At 40.5% G+C, this 26,394-nt stretch overlaps 1 protein-coding gene across 1 annotated transcript in view; it reads left to right on the top strand.

Annotated features, from left to right (window-relative positions):
* The window catches only part of GRM8 (glutamate receptor, metabotropic 8), a 1,194,828-nt gene that overhangs the window by 459,851 nt on the left and 708,583 nt on the right, over positions 1–26,394 (top strand). The gene's annotated exons all lie outside the window — the stretch shown is intronic.

Here is a 26,394-nt window from a genome sequence, read left to right as displayed (position 1 = left end):
TTCAAACACTATATAAGCTTTCTATCCACCGGCACCAACCTCCACTGAGAAAAATCGAAACTGTGATCCTCAAGGCTGGAAATGCAGCCAGTTAATTGGAAAGAGGAGGATAGAGAATGAGGGTGTGTGTGTGTGTGCGTGTGCGTGTGCGTGCGCGTGCGCGTGTGTGTGCGTGTGTGTGTATGTGTGTGTAAAGCAAAGAAAAAGATGGTTGGAAACAGGCCACGATAAAACCAAGAGCAACAATTATGAGCAGAAAGTGCTCTCCCATTGCAAGTTAAAAAGTTGGGGATCTTCAAGAATTCTGACTATGTATTTGCAATGCTATGTTCCCAAGAAGATATGTTATAATTGAGAGGAAGCAATAGCTCATAATTGTTACCATAGTTTGTAATCAGTTAGACAAGGAACACTGTTAGTGTAATGGGTTAAGTATTGTACAACTAACTAAAGGTTAGTGGTTCAAACCCACCAGCCACTCCCTGGGAGAAAGATAAGGCAGTCTCTTCCTTAAGATTTATAGTCTCAGAAATTCTATGGGATGGATTAGAAGCTGGAAGGAACAGTGCATACATAAACCAAATAGAATAACAGTTAGGCTGATGGGTTATGTCATACATCAGGAGTGCCAGAAAGGAAGGAAAACTTGGTTTAGGACTCTCTGGCACTGTGGGATAAGCATTGAACTGTGAAGCTGATTTGAACTACAAAGTCTGGGATTCAAAGTCACCAGCACTGCTCAGAAACCCGATACAAAGTCCCTATGAGTTGTAATCGACTCGAGGGCACTTAGCAACAACAACCACATTGTTCATTCAACCTCGTGGTCTAGCACATTATTCCGCATTGCCACACCAGGACTCTATATTAGGACTCTCTACTATGCACTGGACTGCAAGTTTGGACCCCAAGGTGGGCAGTTTAATCCCCACCAGGTGCTCCTTGGAAACCGTATACAAGATTCTCACTATGAATTGGAACCAACGCCACAGGACTTAACAACAGCAATAATATTATTATTATTAATGGAGTCCTGGTGTGACTCTATAGGATAAGCACTGGGCCACAAGGTCTGTTTGAACTGTAAGGTGAGCCATTCAGACGCACCCGCTGCTTCTCAGAAACTCTATACAGGGTCGCAATGAGTCGGAACCAATTCAAGGGCACTTAACAACAACAATTATTATAGTTGATATTGTACTTTGTTTGTACAAGTGCTCACTGAGGCAGGAGAGCACCAGACCAGGGCAGTGTGTGCTCCCCAAGAAGTTTCCTTGTGTGCCAGTGTGACTGCTTGTCCCCAAATGAGCAACTCACTCGCTAAGCCTGAGTTTCACAGGTGGTAAATCACAGCAATGCTATGAGGTCAATACCGCTGCTGTTTTCACTGAGGTGAGGACATTGAGGCACAGAGAGTAAGGCCATACAGCTAGTAAATAAGAACCAGGGTTGTATTCTCAATTGCTCCTGTCCCTTGTCTATCTAACATGACTTATTACCATCTTTGTCCTTCAGGAACTACATTATAATTAAGTGAGGACATGGGGCCTGGATTCCTTTCTACTGCCTCTGATAAATAGAGACCCATATTTGTCTTCAGCTTCTATATTTTTGTTAAATAAAATAGATGAAAGTACTTTATATCTGATGCCAGACCAAAACCAACCCCTCTGTTGTCAACTTGATGCCATCTCATAATGTCACCCTATAGAACAGAGTGGAACTGCCCCAGAGGGTTTGTGAGGCTGTAAATCTTTATGGAAACAGGCTGCCACCTCTTTCTTCCAAAGAGGAATGGGTGGGTTTGAACTGTCCTTTTGGATAGCAGCCCAACACTCATCCCACTGTTCCAGTGCGGAACCTTTACACCATATGTTGTTCTATGCTTTTGAGTAGATTCCAACTTATAGGGGCCCTGTATGGGGCTTTCCGAGTGGCTGGTAGCTTTGAGCTGCCAACATTGTGGTTACCAGTTCAGTGGTGATCTTACAGCGCAACATAAGGACCAAGAAAATATTATTGCGTTATTGACCAAAGAAGTATTGTTTCATTATCTCCCCAACAGGTAAATTTGTTTCTTAAATTTAAACATTTTTCTTTCTTACAAAAAGTAAGCTTGCATAGATGGCGATTTCAGCTCTGCTCAACATGGTGGTAGTTGTGTGGCACCAAGTCGGTTCCAACTCCTAGCGGCCACGTGTAGGGTTTCCGATGTAAACCTTTACGGGAGCAGAACACTTTCTCTTTCTTCTGTGAAGCAATTAGTAGATTAGGATTACTGATCTTGCGGTTAGCAGTCCAGTTTGTAATCCACTACACTAGCTACCAGGGTTCCTTGCTCAAAATGGTAGCAACTCGTCAAAAGCCAACCAGTTGAGGTTGAGTTGACTCTGAGTCCTGGGAATCCCTGTGTGTTGGAGGAACTGTACTTCATATAGTTTCTTCAATACCAGAATTTTTACATATGTTCACCAGGAGACTTTTCTTCCTAGGTGCCTCTAGGTGGACTCAAACCTGCAAACATTTGTTCCATTCAGGGCAGCTATTTAAGTTTAAATTCATTAAAATCAAATAAATGAGATGGCAGCTGCTTTCAGACATATTCATAAGGAAGAATGAGCCCAAGCAGGAAAAGGGGAGAAAACAGGAGCAAGGGTTAGACTATTAAACCAGTAGAATTAATACATCAGAAGACTGAAGATAAGAGACATCATATCATAATTATTGAATAAGCATGAAGTAAAAGATGAAAATGAAGATGTTCCCATTTCTTTAAAAGCTATTTTACTCTTTTGATATTTCATTTGAAAGGAAATTTAACACTGTCCCATAGAATTTTCTCTAACATTCTATATCTGTTCTGTCCACTACAGTAGCCATGAGCAACATGTAAGTATTGAGCACTTGTAACTAAGGAACTGAACCGCTATTGTATGCTAAGTGCTGAGGCAATTCTAACTCATAGGGTTTCCAAGGAGCCACTGGGGCCTTTGGACCACCAAAATTGTGGTTAGCAGTCTGGTGTTTATCCTACAGCACCACATCAGGACTCCCAGTCATATGTAGCAAGAATTTATTAGCAGCTCTGTGGTGCTGGAAGATAAAGCACTGGACCTAAAGGTTGGTTTGAACGCCAAGGTCAGTGGTTCAACCTCATCAGTTGCTCCTTGGAAACCCTATACAGGGTCGCTATGAGTTGTAACTGAATTGATGGTACTTATCAACAACAACAACAACAACAACAGTTTTTAAAGGTCACTAAAATCAGGTGACTTTCTTGTGAGACACTATCATTGAAAGACATTAAGCCACAGCTAAACTATACATAAGGAGCTCTGGTAGCGTAGTGGTTATGAATCGGGCTGTGAACCTTAATTAAGGTCAGCGGTTCGAAACTACCAGCCGCTCCGCGGGAGAAAGGTGAGGCTTTCTACTCCCGTAAAGATTTATACCCTCGGAAACCCTGTACAGGGTCACTATGGGTTGGAACCGACTCGACGGCACTTAACAACAACAAACTATACCTATGCTAGTAAAGTTTTACTAAAGGTAATACAGAAATGGCTGCAAACATACATTGACAGAGAACTTCCAGAGGTTCAAGCTAGATTCAGAAGAGGACGTAGAACAAGGGATATCATTGCTGATGTCTGATGGATCTTGGCTGAAAGCAGAGAATATCAGGAAGATATTTACCTGTGCTTTATTGACTATGCAAAGGCTTTTGATTGTGTGGATCATGACAAGCTATGGACAACATTGCGACATATGAGTATTCTGGAACTTTTAATTGTGCTCTTGAGGAATCTGTACCTGGACCAAGAAGCAGTTGTTCGAACAGAACATGGGAACACTGAATGGTTTAAAATTAAAAAATGTGTGCCACAGGGTTGTATTCTTTCACTATACTTATTAACCCGTATGCTGAGCAAATAATCTGAGAAGCTGGCTTATATGAAGAAAAACATGGCATCAGGATTGGAGGAAGACTCATTAACAACCTGCAATATGCAGATGATACAACCTTGCTTGCTGAAAGTGAAGAGGACATAAAATATTTACTGATGAAGATCAAAGAGCACAGCCTTCAGTATGGATTATATCTAAATGAAAAGAAAACAAAAATCCTCACCACTGGACCAATAAACAACACTCTTATCCAATGGAGAAAAGATTGAAGATGTCAAGGACTTCATTCTTCTTGGATCAACTATCAACACTCATGGAAGCAGCCATCAAGAAATCAAACGACGTATGGCATTTGGCAAATCTGCCACACAAGACATTTTTAAAATGTTGAAGAGCAAAGATGTCAGCTTGAGGACTAAGGTGCGCCTGACCCAAGCCATAGTATTTTCAATCACCTCAAATGCATGCGAAAGCTGGCCAATGAATAAGGAAGACTGTAGAAGAATTGATGCTGTTGGAGGAGAATATTGAAAGTGCCATGGACTGCCAAAAGAACCAATAGATCCGTTTTGGGAGAAGTGCAGCCAGAATGCTCCTTGGAGGCCAGGATGGCCATACTTCGTCTCTCATACTTTGGACATATTGTCAGGAGGGACCAGTTGCTGGAGAAGGATATCATGGTTGGTAAGGCGAGAGAGAAAGAGGAAGACCCCCAACAAGATGGATTGGCCAAGTGTCAGCATCGATGGACTTACGCATGGTAACAGTAGTGAGGTTGGCCCAGGATTGGGCAGTGTTTGGTTCTGCTGTGCATAAGGTTTGGTACTGACTTGATGGTACCTAACAACAGCAAACAACAACAACAAACTCTCCCTTTATTTATTAACTAAACAAATATGATGGGGCTTCAAAATGTTCATTGAAAAATGGAATTGAAAGTTAATGGAATTTTCCCATGAATATTTTGAAACCCCTTTATATTTATTTGCCACTGAAAAGAGTTCATACTTTGCAGGGCACTGGGGCTATAGAGTGACAGGCCCATCTTTAACTTTAAGAAGCTAACAAGCTAGTTGAGAAGATGGGCAGCTAAACAGGCAACCGCAATCGAGGAGACTCAATGCTGTTGCTAGAGGTTTTTTTAATTTTTTATTTTATCTTAGTTTGATGGGATTATGGATGACCAACCCACATTGGTATATGGTGCTGCGGGTTAATGCACTGGACTGTAAGGTCGGCTGTTCAAGCTGCCCAGCCTATCCTCGGAAACCCTATACAGGGTCATTACGAGTCAGAACCAACTCAATGGCACTTAACAACAATAAGCCATACTGGGAGGGTGTGGAGATAGGACTGTCTTTGGGAGTGGAATAAATCCTGCAGGTCACAATGGCTGTTGTAGGTGGAGATGGTTTGTAAGAACATAGCTTTTGTGGGCGTTGAATGGGTGTGCATGTTGAATGGGCGACAGATGAATGGAATGATGAAGGACCTTAGATTCCATGCTGTGGGATTCAGATTTCCTCCTGTTGAAAATGGCATGTCATGGAAATATTTAAGCAGAGTAACATAACGTTCAACATCAGATTAGTATTTTAGACACACAATGCATCATTGAACTAGAAGCAAAAATATCAGAGAAGAGGTTATAGCAGTAGTTGAGGCAAATGATAAGGAGGGCTTGAACTAAGATAATGGCCTAGGAGACAGAAAAGAGTGGAGCAAATTCAAGAGTGAATTAACTTTGATACTTTAAGACTTACTAGCACATTGAATGAGGACAATTAAGCTCAGTGAGGAATCTAGGATAATTGCCAGGTTCCTATCAAATATATTACTGCAAAAATTTCTCCTTGACTTAAAGGCTGGGTTAAATTATATCTTTAGTCCTTTATAGATCGATGGGTCACCATTTAAATTTTAATTAGCTTTCAGGATTTTGAAAAGTTATACTGATTTTCTTAAACTGTAAGAAAGCTAACACTTAGTATCTATATTATCTAGATACCCACTGCCACATTGAGCAGATTCCACTCATATATAAAGGTAGACATTTTGTAGTGAAAGGAGGGGAATGGTTGACTTTGCAGTCCAGGAGCGGAGGACCCTGGGACCATCAAGGGAGAAAAGCAGAGAGCGGGGCCTTACCCAGAGAAACAGTGACGCCAGAGATGAAGGCAGAGACAAAGATGTGTAGAGATGGAGCGGTTGGGTACTCTGGACTCTGGGAGGGAGAAGGGCTGTGTGCTGACGACTCAGGGGCAGGCTTGTAGGGTATACCCTTTGGTTGGTTGATGATGTACGGAAGGGATTGTAACCATGGCAATGAAATGATATGCAATAGGATGAATGTAAAGCTAATGTTCTCCCATGTAAACTATCACAAAATTCACAATAAAATATTAAAAAAAAAAAAAAAATAGAATAGAGCCTTTTGCCTTGGTGCATTCCTCAAAGCAAGATGGGTCACCAGCAACTATATTGGAGCTACCAGCAAAAAGTCGGCCAGGGTTCCCACTCTTGCTACATGTGCTCAAATTGGCACAGTCTCATCCAGAAGTACGGCCTCAGTATGTGCTGCCAGTGCTTCGTCAGTACGTGAAGGATCTAGGCTTCATCAAGTTGAACTAAGTGATCATCTTTGAATGGATTATCCAAGACACTTCTACTCAACAGAAACAACATCAATACTCTGCACATAAAATAAAAATTTCAATTATGGCTGTTTAAAAACAAAACAAAATCAGAATAGAACTGCTTCGTGTGGTTTCCAAGACTGTAAATCTTCACAGGAGTAGACAGTCTCATCTTTCTTGAGTGAAGCGGCTGGTGGATATGAATTACCAACTGTACATTTAGCAGCCTGACCTTTAACCCACTGGGCCAAAAATATCCTTTTCAGGTATTACATTAGTAAAACACCCAATTTATTATATTTATTATTGACCAGGCGATTATATGTTGCTAGTAGCAATATAAATTGGTACAAATCTTTTGGGAAACAATTTTGTACTATGTACTAAAGAATATCAACGTGTTTACTCTGAGTTTATGAAGTTATATTAAGGGCATTATTCTGGTGTGGCGCAGTAGATAAGTGCAGGATTGCAAGGCTGGTTTAAACCACAAGGTTGGTTGGTTCAAAGTCACCAGCTGCTCTTAGGAAACCCTATATAAGGTCACTATGATTCAGAATCAGCTTGATGGCACTCAACAAGAATATATCAACAACATATAAAGGAAGTGTGTGTTATGATGCTACTTAGGTGAAATATTGGTAAAGACCCAAGTATCCAAGTCCTGGTATGGTGTAAAATAAGCATTGGACTTCTAACTGAAAGGTCAACAGTTCAAACCCACCAGCTGCTCCTTGGAAACCCTATACAGGGTTGCTATGAGTCATAACTGACTAGACGGCACTTAACAACAACAGCCAAAAACAAGGAGAAACTAAGTAAAATTGGTTGTGTCAGTAGTTCCATGGAAGACTGGATTGCTAAGAAAATGGTGACTGCACAAGAAACTGCTCTGCTTATGGAGCTCTGGCACCATCATGGTTAACTCCTTGGCTACTAACTGAAAGTTTATCAGTTCGAATCCACCCAGTGGATGCACCGGAGAAAGGTTTGACAATCTGTGTCCATAATGTTGCAGCCATGAAAAGCCTATGTGTCAGTTCTATGTCACTATGTATTGGAGTCACCTTGATGGCACCCACCAACAATTGTGCTGATGCTTAAACCTCATCTTCTTGTTTAAAATCCAGTGTTCTTTATCCTTCTTCTCTTAGAACAGCATGGAAGAATACGACTGGAATCATGCTTAGTATAAAACAGACATAAGAGATTATACATACACACGTTAATGACAACAGACAATTAAGGATTTATATGGATCAAGTCTGAAATACTCCATAAATGTTGTTAATGCTAGGTCAGTGGGATTATGGATAATATATTTTTTGTCATTAGAAATTTTTCTTGATGGCTTTGTTTTATGAGGCCACGATGATATTTTAATAATTATAAAAGCCAAAGAACAGAACTCAGTTATTTTGGTTCTGGAAGTGTATTGCTTCGTTTTTCAGTTTTTCCACAAGATGGCTTGTTATTATCCTTCCCCAATTTAGAAGTTAGATATTTAATAATAGAACACATGTGCACCAACTCTAGTACTGCACTCTGCTTTCTAAAAATTCATTCAGCACAGTTTTCACATAAGTCCACCTACACTTGCTGAGCTCTTTAACTTTTCACAGTCTTATGCCCATATTGTAATATAGCACCCATGCAAAAATAAATTGAAGGTTAAATATGCAGCCAGAAAATAGAAAAATGTATGTTGTAAACTCTACAAATGACGAATCCAGTGCTATTTCAGATAATTTCTCATGCTTAATAATAATAGCAACTGGAAAACAAGGAACAAAACATTCCGGTATTTAAGGTCGTATTCTCTTGTGTCATATTTTGCCTGAAGTCATGAAGAACCATCTACCTGCCCCCGCCCCCCAGAAGCGATAGCCTCTTCCCTGTTTCCCTTCCTGCTGCCTGCTTTTCTTCTTTTCTCATATCAACTGTCGTTTTGTGTGCCTGAGTCCCACCGACATTCACTAGGGTGCGATTTCCCTGAAGTAGGCGTCCTGGGGTGGCGCTGTGGGTTAATGCATCAGACTGCAAAGTCATTTGAACTGCAAGGTCGGTGGTTCAAGCTCACCAGCTGCTCCTTGGAAACCCTATACAGGGTCACTCTGGGTCGGAATCTACTCAATGGCACTCAACAACAACAACTGTGAAGTAGCATTGCCTTGGCAGTGGATTTGATCCTGATAAAAGACATTGACCCCTCTTGCTTCTTATTTCCTCATGGACCTTCTCACCTGAATGGTAAACTCTGGGAAGCTCCCATTGTCATAATTACCTTGGCAGAATGTGCTGTCCAATTAGAACTTGGGAAATACCTGATTCTTATTCACACCATTAACATCTAAGATTAATGAACTTTAAAAGTAAGTAAGTAAATAAACCACACAGATGCCATTTCAACAGAACAAAGTGATGCAAAACAAATCATAGCAAGGAAGACAGTATCACCCTTATATGGAGGAGAGTTGATGTAGGGGAAAACAATCTGTTCTAGCAGACAATCTGACAGTCTGATCTCACACGAGTCAGTGTACCTAGGACGTCCATGCGACCCACAAGGATTATACCACATAATCCCTCTTGTACAGTGACAAAATGCAGGAAAAGAACTTCATACCTTTTGAATTATGTGATTGTTCCCAATTTTATGCCTAAATTGAACTACAAAATCCATGAGGCCTAAAATGAATATTTATTATTTGGTATTTAAATGAAAGAAAGTCTTGAGAATACAATGCATATAGTTTCTTTCATCCCTTGAATCCCAAGCATTTTTGCTATCCAGGGAGAACGTTAAATATGATTATCTGGATGGTAATTCTGTCTTTATGTGGAAGAACTCTTATTTCCTTTCTCATTAACAACAAACATTATTTTACATTCATGGTTGTATCGCGCTAAGAAGTCAATTGTGATTTTACTAAATGACGGATCTTTTCTGTTATTAAAGCCAATCAATGATATATCTGAAAATAATTCTTGGAGTTTGGTTGTGAAACAACAGGTTAGTGACTGAGTTGAAAAGCTGATGCATTAGACCCTGGCAATCAGGTTGGCATGTTGCTCTTTCTCGTTTTATAGTCAATATCCATTGTTGTCCGAGTTTTGTTCCTAAGAAGATTTAACAAGCAGCTGTCATACTAACAATAAAAAAATTCAGTGGAAGATTATGCAACCACAGAGTAAAGAGGCAGAACAGTTTTTGTTTTTTTTTGGGGGGTGGGGCGTCTTCCTCTTTTTTCTTTTTAAGGTTTTTATTGTGGATTGAGTGAAAGTTTACAGGGCAGATCATCAGTTTCACATTCAACAAATTATACACCTTGTTTCATTACAATGATTGTAATCCCCACCATGTACCATCAGTTAACAGAATTTCTCTCTATTTACTTTAGCTTGTTTTTTAAAACACAACAATGACACTCAGGCATATATAATAATTTACATCTCCAAAGGGCGCATTCTGCAAATCTGCCTCCTGGCCGCCAGCTCTTAGTCCCTCTCTTCCCATTAATCTGGAGTCCTCAGCCACTACCCCTGTCCATGTCCTCATCTCTGCCTCCATCTATGGTGTGGCTGCTTCTCTGGATAAGGTCCTGCATTCTGCTTGTGCTCTTCTCCCTTGATGGTCCTAGGGTTCTCTGTTTCTGGACTGTAGTATTTATTAACCACTCCCCTGTTATTGTTACAAAACTTCTACCTTTACAATTGTGACAGTTGCAATTAGTCATGATAACAATCATTCACTATTGAATCATATAAATCTTATCCCCATCTCTTTTCACTAGACCCATCTAGACAAGATGAAAACTATTCGGTGGGAACTCATTATTTCCCCCCATACTCTTAAAACTAAACATCCCCTTGAAACCTACCTTGTAAGCCAGTCATTTCATGCCTTTATCACCCCCTCATTTTAGGAAGCCAATGTCTATGTTGTCCGTCCCTACCTACCCTGTATACTGATGTGAAGACTCCTTCCCTCTCTGTTGATATTTATAGTTACTACCTCCATAAGTATAGGTCAGGTTCATCAAATTGTAACAATTTACCCTTGTTTCCTTTATTTATTTATTTAAAAAGCTTTGTTTTTTATAATCATCCTCTAGTCGAGTTCTTATTATCAAGTCATCAAGTCTAGGTCAAATGGGTACTGTCGGCAAGTTTGGGTGTTCTTGTTCATCTCCCCTCACTTCATATCAGTTGGATGCTTCACTCTCAGCTCTAGCCCTCAGTGGCTATGTTCTTGTCCATGAGATCAAGTGTCCTCAAGTCTCACCACACTGTGGACCAGCCAGCCCTTCCTCTTCTCTCTCTCATCTCTAGGTCAACAGGAGTCAATGGACTGTGGTTGAACTCATCCCATTTCTTCATTGCTGTCTTTTCCCTTCTTCCACTTACATGCCTGTTTTTGTGTTCCCTTTGAGTTTCAGTCTTAGAGGGGGGTTTGGTCCTGAAGGAACTTGATTGCTTGCCTTGATGGCTTCCTGGTGAACAGCTTGCTTATTCTTTTTTTTTTTTTTTTTCATGTCATTAAGGTTTTTTTTTAATGTTTTATTGTGAATTATGTGATAGTTTACATGGGAGAACATTGGTTTTACATTCATTCTATCGTATATCGTCTCATTGCCATGGTTACAATCCCCTCCATGCAATCCTTCCCCCGTGCCCCCCAGGTCTTCAGCACACAGTCGCCTTCCCTTTCTGGATCTAAAGTCTCCAGCTGCTCCATCGCTCCACGTCATCATCTCTGGCTCCATTTCAGGCATCACTGCTTCTCTGGGTAGTGTCCCACTCTCTGCTCTTCTCCCTTGATGGTCCTAGGGACCTCCACTCCTAGACTGAAAAGTTAATCACTCCCCTCCTTGCTAGAAAACATCTACCTTTATATTTCCAACCCTCACTATCAGTCCTGATAACAATTATTCACTATTGTATCACAAGAGACCCGTCTGCATTTCATTGCATCAGCCCCGGCTAGTCAGATTGAATACTACACACTGGAGATTCTACCTTCCTCCAGGCCCTCTGGATCTAGGTTCCCTCTTGAAAGCTTGTAAGCCAGTCACTTCTTGCCTTTGTAGCCCACCCCCCACCCCCCATCTTGGGTAGCCAATGTCCAAGTTGCCCATCCCTGTCTACTCTGTGTGTGGAGGGGGTGGGAATGATTCTTGCTGTTAGGACTTGTTCCCTCTTTTGAGCTACTGCTTCCATAGGTGTAGGTACAGCTTGCTTATTCTTGAAGTAGCCAGTCATGCTGACATTTTGTTTTGGGTTTTTCCTGATGATCTTTCTTTGAAGATGTATCTTCTATTGTTCTAGTTGTTCCAGGCTGGTCTACTTGTCCTTTCTAGTGGGAATGTCCCACCTCAGAAGGTTCTGGATGGGACTCAGGATTCCACCTAAGGTTCTGTACTATGTAAAGGCTTTGCAAGAGGCCTATTTCACTGGGTAACATCTAGAACCCCTTTTAGGTATTTCAATCAGTTATAAGCTAAAGATGGGCTTATAAGTTTTCTGTAATCATATTTTCCAACATTCCTTTTTATCCCACTCTAGTGTCTATATTACAATAGTAGGCAAGGGAACCCAATATTCATAAGACAGTCAAGCATTGTAGTATTATTTCCCCTCTTCAAGCTATGCCTAGACAAGGTTGAGAATGCTTCACTATTTACCTCTGTCCCACTTAAGCCATGAAAACCTGTCTCAGTGTTCCCCTATCTATCTTGTTCTTTTGCATCCTCCCCCTTCTTGTATTGCCTTCCCCAACACCCAAACTATACCCCCACCCCACCCCACTATTGTGGTTATCTTACATTCTATTAACTCTTCCCTCCATTTAAGACGTTCTATTTTATCCTGTAATCTACCTTACCTTCCCACCATCTGGATCTCTGTTCCTCTGTGTTTACCTTCTTTCACATTGTAATTGTTTTGATTATAGACTGACCTCCCAGAACCTCTGTTCTTGACTTTCATTTGTCGATTGAATTCAGGGTGATGCTGTCACGTACGTCATTCTCTGGTTGTTGTCTATTCTTGTTGGTTTTCAGTCCACAGAACTTCCTTTAGGATGTTTTTCATATCACGGTTGGCTTTGGCAAAATCCCTAAGCTTCTCTTTATTCTGGAATGTTTTGATTACAGCATCGTATTTGATTGACAGCTTTTCTTGGTTGGTAGTTTTTTTTCTTTCAGGCTTTTATATATGTCTCCCCATTGCCTTCTTGCCTGCATGGTTTCTGTTGAGAGGTTTGAGCTTAATCCGATTTGCCTGCCTTTGTATGTAACACTTCTCTTTTCCCTAGCTGCTTTCAGGATTCTGTCCTTTTCTTTGAATTTGGAGAGCTTGATTATTATATGTCTTGGTGATTGTCTTTTAGGGTCTATCCTTAGTGGGGTTTGTTGAGCTTCTTGAATGCTTACCTTTTTACCTTCCAGGGTGTTAGGGAAATTTTCTTCCAGAAGCTCTTCAACTATTTCCTCTGTGGACTTGTGTGATTCTTCCTGTTCCAGAATGCCAATAATTCTTGAGTTATTCCTCTTCATGTTGTCCAACATTCTTCAGATTTTTTAAAATCCTTTTTTGTGTTTGCTTGTCTATCTTAGTAGTGTTGAGAGATTTATCTTTTAGCTCACTAATGCTAGCTTCTATTCTGTTTCTGTAGGTTTTGAATTGTTTCCAGTGCTGTATCTATTTTATTTGATTGTTCCTGTAGTGCTCTCCTGACTTCTTCCTTATTTTTCTCAACTCCATTGCATAGTGTTTTTTTGCATTTTATAATCATTTTTTCTGAATCCTTTCTCAGGTATTTCCAAAGCCTGCCCTCCTTCTAGTATGGAGTGTAGTTCTACCTCCAGCTTATTTGCCTCAGTCATTTTATCTCATTTCTGGACATGTGCTGATATGGTCATATGCTTTTATTTTTTGGGCATATTCAGGAGTTATCTGTGGCCTTAATTGCCTCCAGGTAGATGTGATCAGGAGATGGGCTTCCCTTCTTCCTGAGAAATTTCAAGATGCCACTGTTGGTCACTGTGATGTAACTCAGGATTTAATTTTTGGCCTATTTCCTTTTTAGTCTGCCTGTCCCACTTCATAATCCCTGTTCAGGCCTCTTTCCTAGTGATCAACAACTCCAGGCCAGCTGTGGCCATTTCACGCTGCCATTTGGTTTTAAGTGGAAACTGTCACTTTAAAATTTGAGGAGATCTGTGCATATGCATAGTAGAACCCTCTGAGGTTGGGGTTGGGGTGTCCACTTGCTCAGACACCCCCTCTAGTCACCAGAATGGAGGTGCACAGACAGCAAGAGACTAATTAACAGATACCAAAAAAAGAATTTATCTCAGTGGTTCTATCAGGCACCCGTGGCTGCTCTGCTCCCTTTCCCCAGGAACTGCTGAACATCTTGAATTAGAAAGCAATGGATTTCTTGCTTCTGATACAAATTCCCCTAGCTGTAAGTCTTCCAACCTTCTAAATATTCCTTTATATGTGTTTCACAGTTCTGGGACCAGCCCCTGAGCCTGTTTGGTCCAGTAGTCTGTGTTGTTGCTGACAGAGCTCCTCATTGCACTTCTACCCTCTCTCCACCATCTTGTTGTTCTCGAGGCAGAAACGTTTTGAAGAGAGACCAGTCACAGAAGACTCTTAAACATTTAAACATTGACTTTCAAGTGTCACTGGTTTCGCTATTTCAGTATGTTATTTTCATTGGGTTAGTCTGTTTCTTCAGAAAATACTCTTCTAGCATCTTCCTTCCAGGTGTAAGGTTGGTTGCAGCAGTCTGGGAGCTGAGCAAAGAACTTGGAACAGGAATTTGATACTCAGCATGCAGACTTCCCCTTTAGATAATGTTGCTTCCTCCTCAGCTGTTACCTGGTGTCCTTGAGTTCAGTCTTTATAGGAAGTGGTCCCCCATCTTCTAAGCAGAAGGACTGGAGCCTGAGGGCAGGATTCAGAAGGTTTTCCAAACAAATCTACTTTTAAGCACACTTTTTGGAATTTCTGGTGCCTCCACTTCCAGGGTCTTCCTGGTATCAAGTGGAGTAGCTTCAGCTCCACCCCCATTTCTTGAGCACCATCAAGTCTGTTTTGTCTACTCTGATAAGTCAATTTCTACTTAACCATCATCTGTTTCTTACCTCTCAATTATTTATAGCATTTCTCTACAGTTGTTTCCTTCCCACTTTTGCTACAATTGGCAATTTAGTTGGGTGCTTGGAGGACATGGAGATACATAGATGTGCCCTATTTGTCATACTTAAGTAAAAGTCAGGCCATACAAGTGTTTTCTGTTGTTCCTGTGTCCTATTTAGCTAGTCTTTGGGTAAGGGGAAAGAAATACTTGGAAGAGAGATCTATCCCATTTTTGGCTTTTTGAAGGAGAGAAGCTGACATGAGAGAATAGAAACGAAATGGAAGAAAAGGAAACAGGAGTTGGATAGGAAAATATTTGAGGGGAAATAAAAGATGAGAAAATGGTGGTATTGTAAGAGTGAAATGAAAGCCATGAATAGACAAGCATAAGAATGCTGCTGTCTCCATCCTACCTCTTACCCACTCCCATTTCATTTTTGTTGAACTGACAAGGAACTGACAAGGAACTAGAGCACTTGGGTGAACTGCTGTCCAGGCCCCGCACTTCTGACTGAGGCTCTAATCTGCTTTTAAATATTCGTTCTGGAATTATCCAGTCATGCTCTGACTTCTGAAGCCCAGATTCTTAATTTTGATTTGGACACACTTTCTTGTGTATCATCTAGTTCCTCCCGTTTAGGCTTTAAAAAAAAAAAAGTGACTTTTTATACTATATGTGATGTTCTCTTCCCATATTAGAATTTATATAATTCACAGTACTCATGGAGACAGTGTGTGTGGTGTATTTATAGATGCACAAAATGTTGAAACTCCAGAGAATCTCAAGATCATCTTGTAGTGCACCCTTTGTTTTTATAGCTGAGAACAGTGACAGCCAGAGAGGTTTTGCGACATGCCCAAGGTCCTACAGAGAGAACACAGTAGTAATAAGAAAACTATACCACATCTCCAGTGAACTGATTATAATGATAGAACCTGGTACTCTCCTTGTGTCATTTATATCAGAACTTTGTTTTCCTCACAAGATGAACGGCTTTTTATTTATAGATATTCACACACTATATTTGGTTAAGTTATAGTGCATTTTAAGGGAGAATGAGTTCTATTTGAGTCACTGCATGAGTTGAAATGGGAGAAACTATATCCCAGAAATTTATGAGGTAACAAATGATTATTTGTGGTTCTGATTGGTTTTCATTGCTGTGCTTGGATGATGTTGGGGATCATTGAAAGCTTAATGTTCTTTAGTAAGAATCATCTCTTACCTCCTTAGATAAATTCTACCTGCAATTTATGCAAAATGGGATAGCACACCTGCTACATTTCCTGCAGCACTGAGCATGTTGAAGTCTCTTGGATGCTGTGAAAGATTGTATGATAGTGAACTCCTAAACTGCAAATGTTCAGAATCTCCAATAATAGGGATACTTTTTTTTTGATTCTCACAAGTACTGACTTAGTTGAAATCGCTTTGATCAATTGTCATGAAAAATTATTGAACCCTACAGAAATTCTCGTTTCTTAGGTACTGATGCTTTGCTATTTCTCCTCCAAGGGACCATTTTCATGATTATTAAATTTAATGGTTATTATTGTTCTTCATGTTTCTTCTCAAAGTGAGTTGTCTGTTTCTGATTGTAGGAAAATGAAACTAAATCCCCTAGCTTATGCAAATGCTGGGAGTTTGCAGCATCGTATTTAAATTATTGATGACAGTCACATTTTCACAGGAAATGCTGTGTATGTCCTCTGCTGACTGGTTGTATCCATTAGAAAGAGTTTTTGCTAGTCTCTGGCTGGCTAAATCAATCATAAGCTCATTTCTGAAAGGTCTTTACTTGTTGATCCTGGTGTGTATCAGCAGAGCATACAATTACTTTTTATGTTTCTTTGAACATGTATTATTACCAAGGTAACTGGTAGAGCCGGAGACTTTTATGGAAACTAGGTTCCATTCTCTTGTTTCCTTGTCTTTTTGTTACAGTGTTTATCATAAAACACACACACACAGAAACCTCGCTACCACCAAGTCACTTCCAATTCATAGTGACCCTATGTAGGGTTTCTGAGGCTGCAGAGCTTCAGGGGAGCAGACAGCTTCCTCTTTCCCCTGTGGAGCAGCTCATGAATTTGAACTGCTGACCTTATGGTTAGGATCTCAATACATAATCCACTACACCACCATGGCACTGTAGCTTTTATCACATAAACATTTACGTATCACATCAAATCATAATATTTGCTTACATATTTGTGTTTTTCACTGTGAGCTCTTCCAGGTTAGGGAAGGTGTCTTCTTAACTAAATTTTGTAGCTCCTGATTTCAACAGAGCACTCAGAATACAGTAAGAGCTCAGAAATTCTCTGAGTGCTGCCCTGCCTGCGTTTATGGGGAGAAGAAGCCTGAAGAATGTTAGTTAGGGAAGGTTTTAGTGAATGAAATCACTGCTCAAACTAAAAGACCAAAAAAGAATTTCCTAAAATTATTCATCCCTGATGGTATGAAACACTGGAGGTAACAGTTTCTTGATACCACCTCACCTATTACTGATGCTTTGTTTAATGATGTCTTTCAAGGAGATTGAATGACCAGGGAGACAATTATTTAGAGATCACAGTAAAGTGCAATGAGCGTACATGGTTATTCAGATTAGGTTCATGAGCTCTTGGTTTGATTTCTTAATATTTGTGTGATCTTAAGGACAATGCCTTTAATATAAACAGAAGTTTATGATATCTACCCTGGTAGGTAGAGTCCTGGTGTGGCACTGTAGGATAAGCACTGGACTGCTATCCACAAGGTCAGTGATTTCAACCCACCATTTGTTCCTCGGAAATCCTATATAGGATCTCTGTGAGTCAAAACCAGCTTGACGGTACTTAATGACAACAATCTTATGGGAGCAGATTGCCAGATATTTTCCCCAAGGAACTACTGGATGTGCTTGAATCACCAACATTTAAAACATTTTTTTTTTTTTTTTTTTTTATAACCGAGTGCTTAACCATCATGCTACCAGTGCTTCTTGATGTCTACCCTACTTACACGGGGAGCTTCTAAGGATGAAATGAGATACTAGTTAAAGCCTGGTGAACTAATGTGTTGTTGTTAGGTGCTGTGAAAACACTTCCAACACTTTGTTGTTGTTGTTAAGTGCCATCGAGTCAGTTCCGACCCATAGCGACCCTGAACAGGGTTTCCGAGGCTGCAAATCTTTACAGGAGCAGGTAGCCTCATCTTCCTCCCATGGAGCTGTTGGTAGTTTTGAACTGCTGATCTTGTGGTTCGCAGCCCGATTCCTAACCACTACACTAACAGAGAGACACTATATACAGCAACTGCCTGATTCTGTCTTACCCTTCGCAAGTGTTACAATACTTGAGCGTGTTGTTACCACCACTCTGTCAATACATCACTTGAAGAGTCTCCTTTTTAACAATTGCACCAAACATGATGTCCTTCTTCAGGCACTAGTTCCTCCTGAAAACATGTTCAAAGTACTTGAGACATAGTCTTACCATCCTTCTTTCTAAGGAACATTCTTAGTATCCTTCTTCCAAGACAAATTTGTTTCCTCTTCTGGAAGTTCATGGCAAATTTAATATTCTCCACTAGCACAATAATTTAAAGACATCAGTTCTTTGGTCTTCCTTATATGTTGCCAACTATCACATGCTTATGAGGTGACTGAAAATACCATGTCTTGGGTCAGGCGCACTTTAGTCTTCCAAGTGACATCAGTGCTTTGTAACATTTTAAAGACGTCTTTTGCAGCAGATTTCCCAAAAGAAAGATGTTTGATTTCTTGATAGGTGCTACTTCCATGGACATGATTATGGATTCAAGTAAAATGAAATTCTTGACAATTTCAATCTTATCTTTGTTTATCATGATGTCAATTAGTTTTCCTTGTAAGTATATGGTTATTATGGCATCACTGCATAGGACATATTGCAAAATGTTCCATTTGATGGTGAATGTGATACCATTCCTCTTCAATTTGTTATTCTTAGCACAGTATATCTAATAATTGTTAAGTTCAAAATGGTCAATACCAGTCCATTTCAGCTCACTCATATGTCAGTGTGTCACACTGTGGTGGCTTTTGTGTTGCTGCGATGCTGGAAGCTATACCACTGCTACTTTAGATAATCAGCAGAGTCACCGATGGTGGACAGGTTTCTGCAGAGCTTCCAGACTAAGACAGGCTAAGAAGAAGGAGAGGAACCACTTCTGAGTGATTAGCCACAGAAAACCTTAGGAATAGCGGTGGAATATTGTCTGATACAGTGATAGAAGATGAGCACCTCAGGGTGGTAGGAACTCATAATGAAATTGGAGGAAAGCTGCCTCCTTTAAATAGAGTGGACCTTACTAATGGGGATGGAGTTAAGCCTTCAGGACCTTCATTTGCTGATATTACATAATTCTAAATAAAAATAAACAGCTTCTAACATCCATTAATGGAGTCCTGGTGTGGCGCTGTGGGTTAATGAGCCAGACTGCAAAGCCGTTTGAACTGCAAGGTCGGTGGTTCAAGCTTACCAGCTGCTCCTCAGAAACCCTACACAGGGTCACTATGGGTGGGAACCAACTCGATGGCACTTCACAACAACAACAACATCCATTAATGGGCTCCTGATGTGGTGCTGTAGGTTTAGCAGTGAACTATGAACCACAAGGTTGGCAGTTCAAACCCACCAGCTGCTCCTTGAAAACCCTATAGAGGGTGGCTATGAGTCTAACTGACTCAATGATATTTAACAACAACAACAACATCCATTAATAATTGGAATGGAGAATGTATGATATGTGACGCTTGGAAAATTGGAAGTTGTCACAAATGAAATGGATCATATAAAGATTGGTACCCTAGGTGTTAATAAACTGAAACTGGGCTTTCATTCTGTTGTGCATACAGTCACTATGAATTGGTACCAACTCAATGACACCTAACAACAACAGTGAGCTGAAATAGACTGGTATTGACCATTTTGAATCAGACAAGCACATGGTTTAATATGCCAGGAATCACAAATTGAAGAGGAATGGTATCACATTCATCATCAAAAAGAACATTTCAAGATCTGTCTTGAAGTACGGTGCTGCCTGTGATAGGATAATACTCATGCATCTACGGGGAAGATCAGTTAATAACACTATTGTTCAAATTACACACCAACCAGTAAAGCCAGTGATGATGAAATTCAATTCTACCAATTTCTTCAGTCTGAAATTCATCAAACACACAATCAAAATGCATTGTGATTCCAATCATACACTTGAAATTCGAGATTTGGGAACAATAATGGGCAAAATATTGAATGATTCTGGAAACATCAAAAGAAGATGGAAGGATCACAGAGTCACTGTACCAAAAAGAAGTTGTTGATGTTCAATCATTTAAAATGTACCATGTAATCAAGAACAGATGATATTGAAGGAAGAAACCTAAGCAGCACTGAAGACATTAATACAAAACAAGGCTCCAGGAATTGATGGAATACAAATTGAAATGTTTAGACAAACTGATACAGTACTGGAGGTGCCCACTAGTCTATGTCAAGAAATTTGGAAGACAGCTACCTGGCCAACCAATTACAAGAGATCCATATCTGTGCCAGTCTTAAAAATCATTGAACAATATAATTAATATCACATACAAGTAAATTTTTTACCTGGAGATAATGAAAAAGCAATTGTAGCAATGCATCGACAGGGACCTGCCAGAAATTCAAGTTAGGTTCAGAGGAGGACGTGGAATTAAGAGTATTATAGCTGACGTCAGATATTTACTTGTGCCTTATTGACTGTGTAAAGGCAATCAACTTCATAACAAACTATGGACAACATTATGAAGAATGGGTATTCCAGACACTTCATTGTGCTCATAAGAAACCTGTATATAGACAAGAGGCACTTTCTTGAACAGAACAAGGGGACACTGAATTATGTAAAATCAGGAAAGGTGTGCATCAGGCTTGTGTCCTTTCACCATACTTATTCAATCTGTATGCTGAGGAAATAGTCCGAGAAGCTTGATTATATGAAGAACAACATGACATCAGGACTGGAAGAAGACTCATAAACAACCTGTGATATGCAGATGATACACCTTGCTTGCTGAAAGAGACGAGGAATTGAAATACTTACTGGTGAACATCAGAGATGACAGCCTCTAGTGTAGACTTGTCAATTACTTTCAGTGTAAAATAAATAAAAATCCTCAGAGTTAGTCCTGGTGTGGTGCTGTGGGATAAAGCAATGAACTTCAAGGTCGGTTTGAACCACAAGGCTGGCAGTTCAAACTCACTAGTCACTCCTTGGAAGCCCTCTACAGCGTTGCAGTGGGTCGGAACTGACTCAGTGGCACTTTGCACAGTGGAACAGATCAATAAATAGCATCATGATAAATGGAGAAAAGATCGAATGTTTCAGAGATTTCAATTTGTTTGGATCCTCAATCAATGCTCATGGAAGCAGCAGTCAAGAAATCAAATGATGTATTGCATTAGGCAAATCTGCTGCGAAAGTTCTCTTTTAAGTGTTGAAGAGCAAAGATGTCAGTTTGTGGACTAAGGTGTGCCGGACCCATGTAATGGTATTTTAAACTTCCTCATCTGCATGTGAAAGTTGGGCAATGGACTCTTTCCTATCTTGCAAGATGGCCAGTGAAAATGCTGAGAAGCCGCCTACCAAGGAAAAGAAGTCTGAAGTCAAGAAAAAAGATGCCGGTGACAAAACTAAGAAAGCAAACAGTAAGGACCAAAAACAACCAAGAAGGGGATGCCCCACTGAAGCAAAAATCCTGTCCCAGTTAGAGGAATTGACAGGTGTACCTGATTAACCATGTATTCCAGAAAGGCTGCTAAATTCAGGGTTGAAAAGAATAAGGAGGTTCTTGTTACTGTCATAAAACCAGTTGGTGGTGACAAGACTGGTGATACCCGAGTAGCCAAAGTGCACAAAATGCCCCAATGAAGATGTATGTGCCTTGGAAGATGTTGGATGTGGCAAAAGACTCTTCAGTCAGCATGTCAGAAGACAATGGGCTAGCATCAATCCCGGGACCATTCTGATAGTCCTCATTGAATGTCACAGAGGCAAGAGAGTCATTTTCCTGAAGCAGATAACTAGTGGCTTACTCCTTGTGACTGGACTTCTGTCCCTCAACCGAGTCCCTCTGTGTAGAATGCACCAGAAGTTTGTCAGCACCACCTCCACCAAAATTATGATAGCAGTGGTTTGAGAATCCCCAAACGTCTCATGGACACCAACTTCAAGAAAAAGCTGAGGAAGCTCAGACACCAAGAAGTTGAAATCTTTAACATTGAGAAAGAGAAATACAAGATTTCAGAGTAGCTCAAGGTGGATCAGAAAGCTGTGAACTCACACATTATGTCAAAAATAAAGCTATTCCCCAGCTCCAAGGCTACATGCATGCTTTGCTTGCTCTCATAAATGGAATTCATTCTCTCAAATTGGTGTTCTAGATTTCTTGCAAAGACCCTCATTAAATAGTGGATGCATTTAAAAAAGAAAGAAAAAAAAGTTGGACAATGAATAAAGAAGTCTAGAACAATCAATGCATTTGAATTGTGTTGATGAATAGCATTAAAAATACCATGGACAGCCAGAATAACAAATAAATCTATCTTGGAAGAAATGCAGCCAGAATGTTCCTTAGAAGCAAGAATGGCAAAACTTCATCTCGTTTTCTTTTGGACATATTATCAAGAGGTGCCAGTCCCTGGAGAAGGATATCATGCTTGGTAAAGTGCAGGGTCACTGAAAAAGAGGAAGACCCGCAACAAGATGGTTTGACACAGTGGTCCCAACAATGGGCTCAAACATAGCAACAATTATGAGAATGGTGCAGGACCAGACATTGTTTTGTTCTGTTGTGCATAAGATCTCTATGATGCTACCCAACAATTGACAACAGTACTTAAGATATCAGTCTTCATGCATTCCATTTCATTTTTGGCAACTTCCAATTATCTTAGATTCATACTTTGTATATTCCTCTTTTTGACTATTTAGAGATGTTTGAAGCTGCTGCTTGGTAAAATGGTGGTAATGTTGGTGATTATTTGCCATGGAGATGGTTCTGACTCATAGCGACCCTGTATAGGGGTTCCAAGGCTGTAATCTTTATGGGAGCAGAAAGTCTTATCTTTTAGCTCTCACGGAGCAGCTGATAGTTTGAACTGCTGACTGTAAGATTAGCAGCTGACTCGTAACCTCTACCCTGCCAGAGCTCCTTTGGTAAAATGGAGGGTCAGTGAAAATTTTGCAGAGTGGCAGCAGCAATGGGCTCAAACATAACAACAATGGTGAGGATGGCGCAGGACCAGGCAGTGTTTTGTTCTGTTTTGCAGAGGATTGCTATGAGTTGGAAAGAACCCGATGGTACATAACAAGCACAAACATAAGCAAAGGAAGGTCGAAAACTTGACTCCATTCATATCATTAAGGTTGAGTCTACATTGAAGAAGTAGCATTCCCATAGTCTTCTTTTAAGTGTCTTCCAATCTGAGGGATTTACTTTTTGGAATGGTGTAAGACAATATTCTACCGCTATTCATAAAGTTTTCACTGTTCGAGTTTTTCAGTGTTAGACAGTTCATTCTTCATTCCTAGTCTTTGTTGGTTTCTAAACTCTGTTGAAACCTGCCAACCAGAGGTGACCCTATTGGTACTTTAGATACTGGTGGCAGCATTGCAGCAGCACAACAGCCTCCACAGAGTGGCTAACTGACAGATCAGTGGTGGGGTTTGGTATAGTCTTTTCAGATATGTCATGATTACTATTATCTCCAGTTCTAAAGTGGATCTTTCATTAAGGAAATAATTTCTCTTTTGGTGGGTAGAGGTGTCTTGTATCACAGCTTTCTCCAGGAGGCAGGTCAGGTCCATGACAGACACGTTAGGAGTGGGGACATGGAAGGCCATGCCAGTGAGTTTCCCATTCAGTTCAGGGATGATCTTGCCCACAACCTTGGCAGCACTGGTAGATGCAGGGATAATGTTCTGGGCAGCCCCATGGCCATCACGCCACAGTTTCCCAGAGGGACCATCCACAGTCTTCTGGGTGGCAGTGATGGTGTGGACTGTGGTCATGAGTCCCTCCACGATGCCAAAATTGTCATGGATGACCTATGCTTGAACCCATTGATGCTGCCATTTTGCCAGTACATCTTGCTGGGGGGGGGGGGGAGGATACTCCTCTTTTTCTCTAATCCCCATCCTACCAAACATGATATCCTTCTCCAGTGACTAGTCCCTCCGGACTTTATATCCAAAGTATGAGAGACAAAGTCTGGCCATCTGGCTTCCAAGGAGCACACTGGCTGTACTTCATCCAACACAGATCTATTTGTTCTTTAGGCAGTCCATGGTACTTTCAATATTCTCCTCCTACACCATAGCTCAACTGCATCAATTCTTCTATGGTCTTCCTTATTCACTGCCCAACTGTTGCATGCATATGAAGTTTTCAAAATACCATGGCTTGAGTGAAGTGCACCTTGGTCCTCAAACTGACATCTTTGCTCTTCAACACTTTAAAAATGTCTTGTGCAACAGATTTGCCTATTGCAATATGTCGTTGGATTTCTTAACTGCTGCTTCTATTAGTGTTGATCGTTGATTCGAGCACAATGAAGTCTTTGACAACTTCAATCTTTTCTCTATTTGTATGGATGTTATTTATTGATCCAGTGGTAAGGATGTTTGTTTTCTTTACATTGAGATGCAATGCATACCAAACGCTGTGGTCTTTGATCTTCATCATTAAATATTTTAAGTCCTCTTGGGATTCAGCAAGCAAGGCTACATATCACAAATTGTTAATGAGTCTTCTTCCAATCCTGATGCCACATTTTTCTTCATATAACCCAGCTTCTCAGATTATTTGCTCAGAATACAGGTTGAATAAGTATAGTGAAAGAATACAACCCTGTCACACACCTTTCCCAATTTTAAACCATTCAGTGTTCCCTTGTTCTCTTCATTTAAGTGTTCTGGAATACTCATACTTCACAATATTGTCCATAGCTTGTCATGATCCACACAATTGAACACCTTTGCATAGTCAATAAAGCAAAGGTAAACATCTTTCTGGTATGCTTTGCTTTCAGCCAAGATCCATCTGATGTCAGCAATGATATCCTTCATTCCACGTCCTCTTCTGAATCTGGTTTGAACTTCTCAAAGTTCTCTGTCAATGTATGGTTGCAGCCATTTCTGTAATGCCTTTAGTAAAACTTTACTCACATGGGATATCAATGATATTGTCTGATGATTTCCTCATTCCATTGGGTCATCTCTCTTTGGAATGGCACAAATACGGATCTCTTCCAATCAGTTGGCCAGGTAGTTGTCTTCCAGATTTCTTGGCATGGATAGTGCTGCCTTACTTTGTTGAAAGATTTCTTTCTTTTTTTTTTTTTAAGTTTTATTGTGAATTATGTGATAGTTTACATGGGAGAACATTAGCTTTACATTCATCCAATCGTATATCATTTCACTGCCATGATTACACTCCCCTCCATGCATCATCAAACAATGAAATGGTATACCCTGCAAACCTGCGCCTCGGTCATCTGCACACAGCCCCTATCCGTCTCTGGGTCTAGAGTCCCCAGCTGCTCCATCTCTGACGTCACTGTTTCTCTAAGTAGGGTCCCACATCCCACTCTTCTCCCTTGATGGTCCCATAGACCTCTGCTCCTGGATTGAAAAGTCAACCACTCCCCTCCTTTTGCTATAATACGTCTATCTTTTCATTTCCAACCTTCACAGTCAGTCCTGATAACAATTATTCACTTTTGAACCACAAGAGTCCTATCTCCATCTCCTTTCATCAGCCCACCCAGACAGATTGGATACTGCTCAGTGGAGATCCTACCTTTCTCCGCACCCTCTGGATTTAGGCTCCCTCTTGAAAGGTTGTAAGCCAGTCACTACTTGCCTTTGTAGTACCCCTATTTTGGATAGCCAGTGTCCAAGTTGCCCATCCCTGTTTACTCTGTGTACTGAGGGGATGGGAATGATCTTCACTGTAAAGATTTGTTCCTTCTTTGGAGCTACTGCATCCATAGGTATAGGTCAAGTTCATCAAATTGTATCAGATTCACTGATCTAAGAAATTGAGAAAGATATAATAAAATAGTTGCTGAATTAAAGATTCTCATACAATGAAAAGAATAAATCTAGTGAGAGAAACTAAAAAAAAGAAAAAAAAAAAAGTATCAGATTACTCTTTTTTTCCCTCATCTTTCTTCTAGTCGAGTTCTGATCATCCAGCCCCTTGAAGCCAGGTCAAGTGGGTATTATCTGCAAGTGTGGGTGTTCTTGTGCATATCCCTTCACTTCTTATCAGCTGGATGCTCACTCTCCTCTCTAGTCCTCTATGGCTATGTCACTGTCTCTGGTTCCAGGAGTCCCCAGGTCTTGCCATACTGCTGGCCAACCAGGTCTCCACCCAGGTTCACAGGAGTCTATTGGACATGGGTGGACTTAGATCACAGCTTCATTGCTGTTTTTCCCTCACTTCCCCTTATCGGTGACCAACATGGTCACCATAAGACTGCAAGCCTGCTTGTGTATTCCCACTGAGTCTTAGTCTTGGAAGGGAGTTTGCCCTGAGGAGACGTGACCACTTGCCTTGATGTCTCCTGGGTGAGCAACTTACTTGTTCTTATAGTATTCAGTCGGACTGCCATTATTGTT

Source organism: Chrysochloris asiatica, unplaced genomic scaffold (assembly GCF_000296735.1).
Source record: "Chrysochloris asiatica unplaced genomic scaffold, ChrAsi1.0 scaffold00032, whole genome shotgun sequence".
NCBI lineage: Eukaryota > Metazoa > Chordata > Mammalia > Afrosoricida > Chrysochloridae > Chrysochloris > Chrysochloris asiatica.
This window is presented reverse-complemented; position numbering and strand designations above follow the sequence as displayed.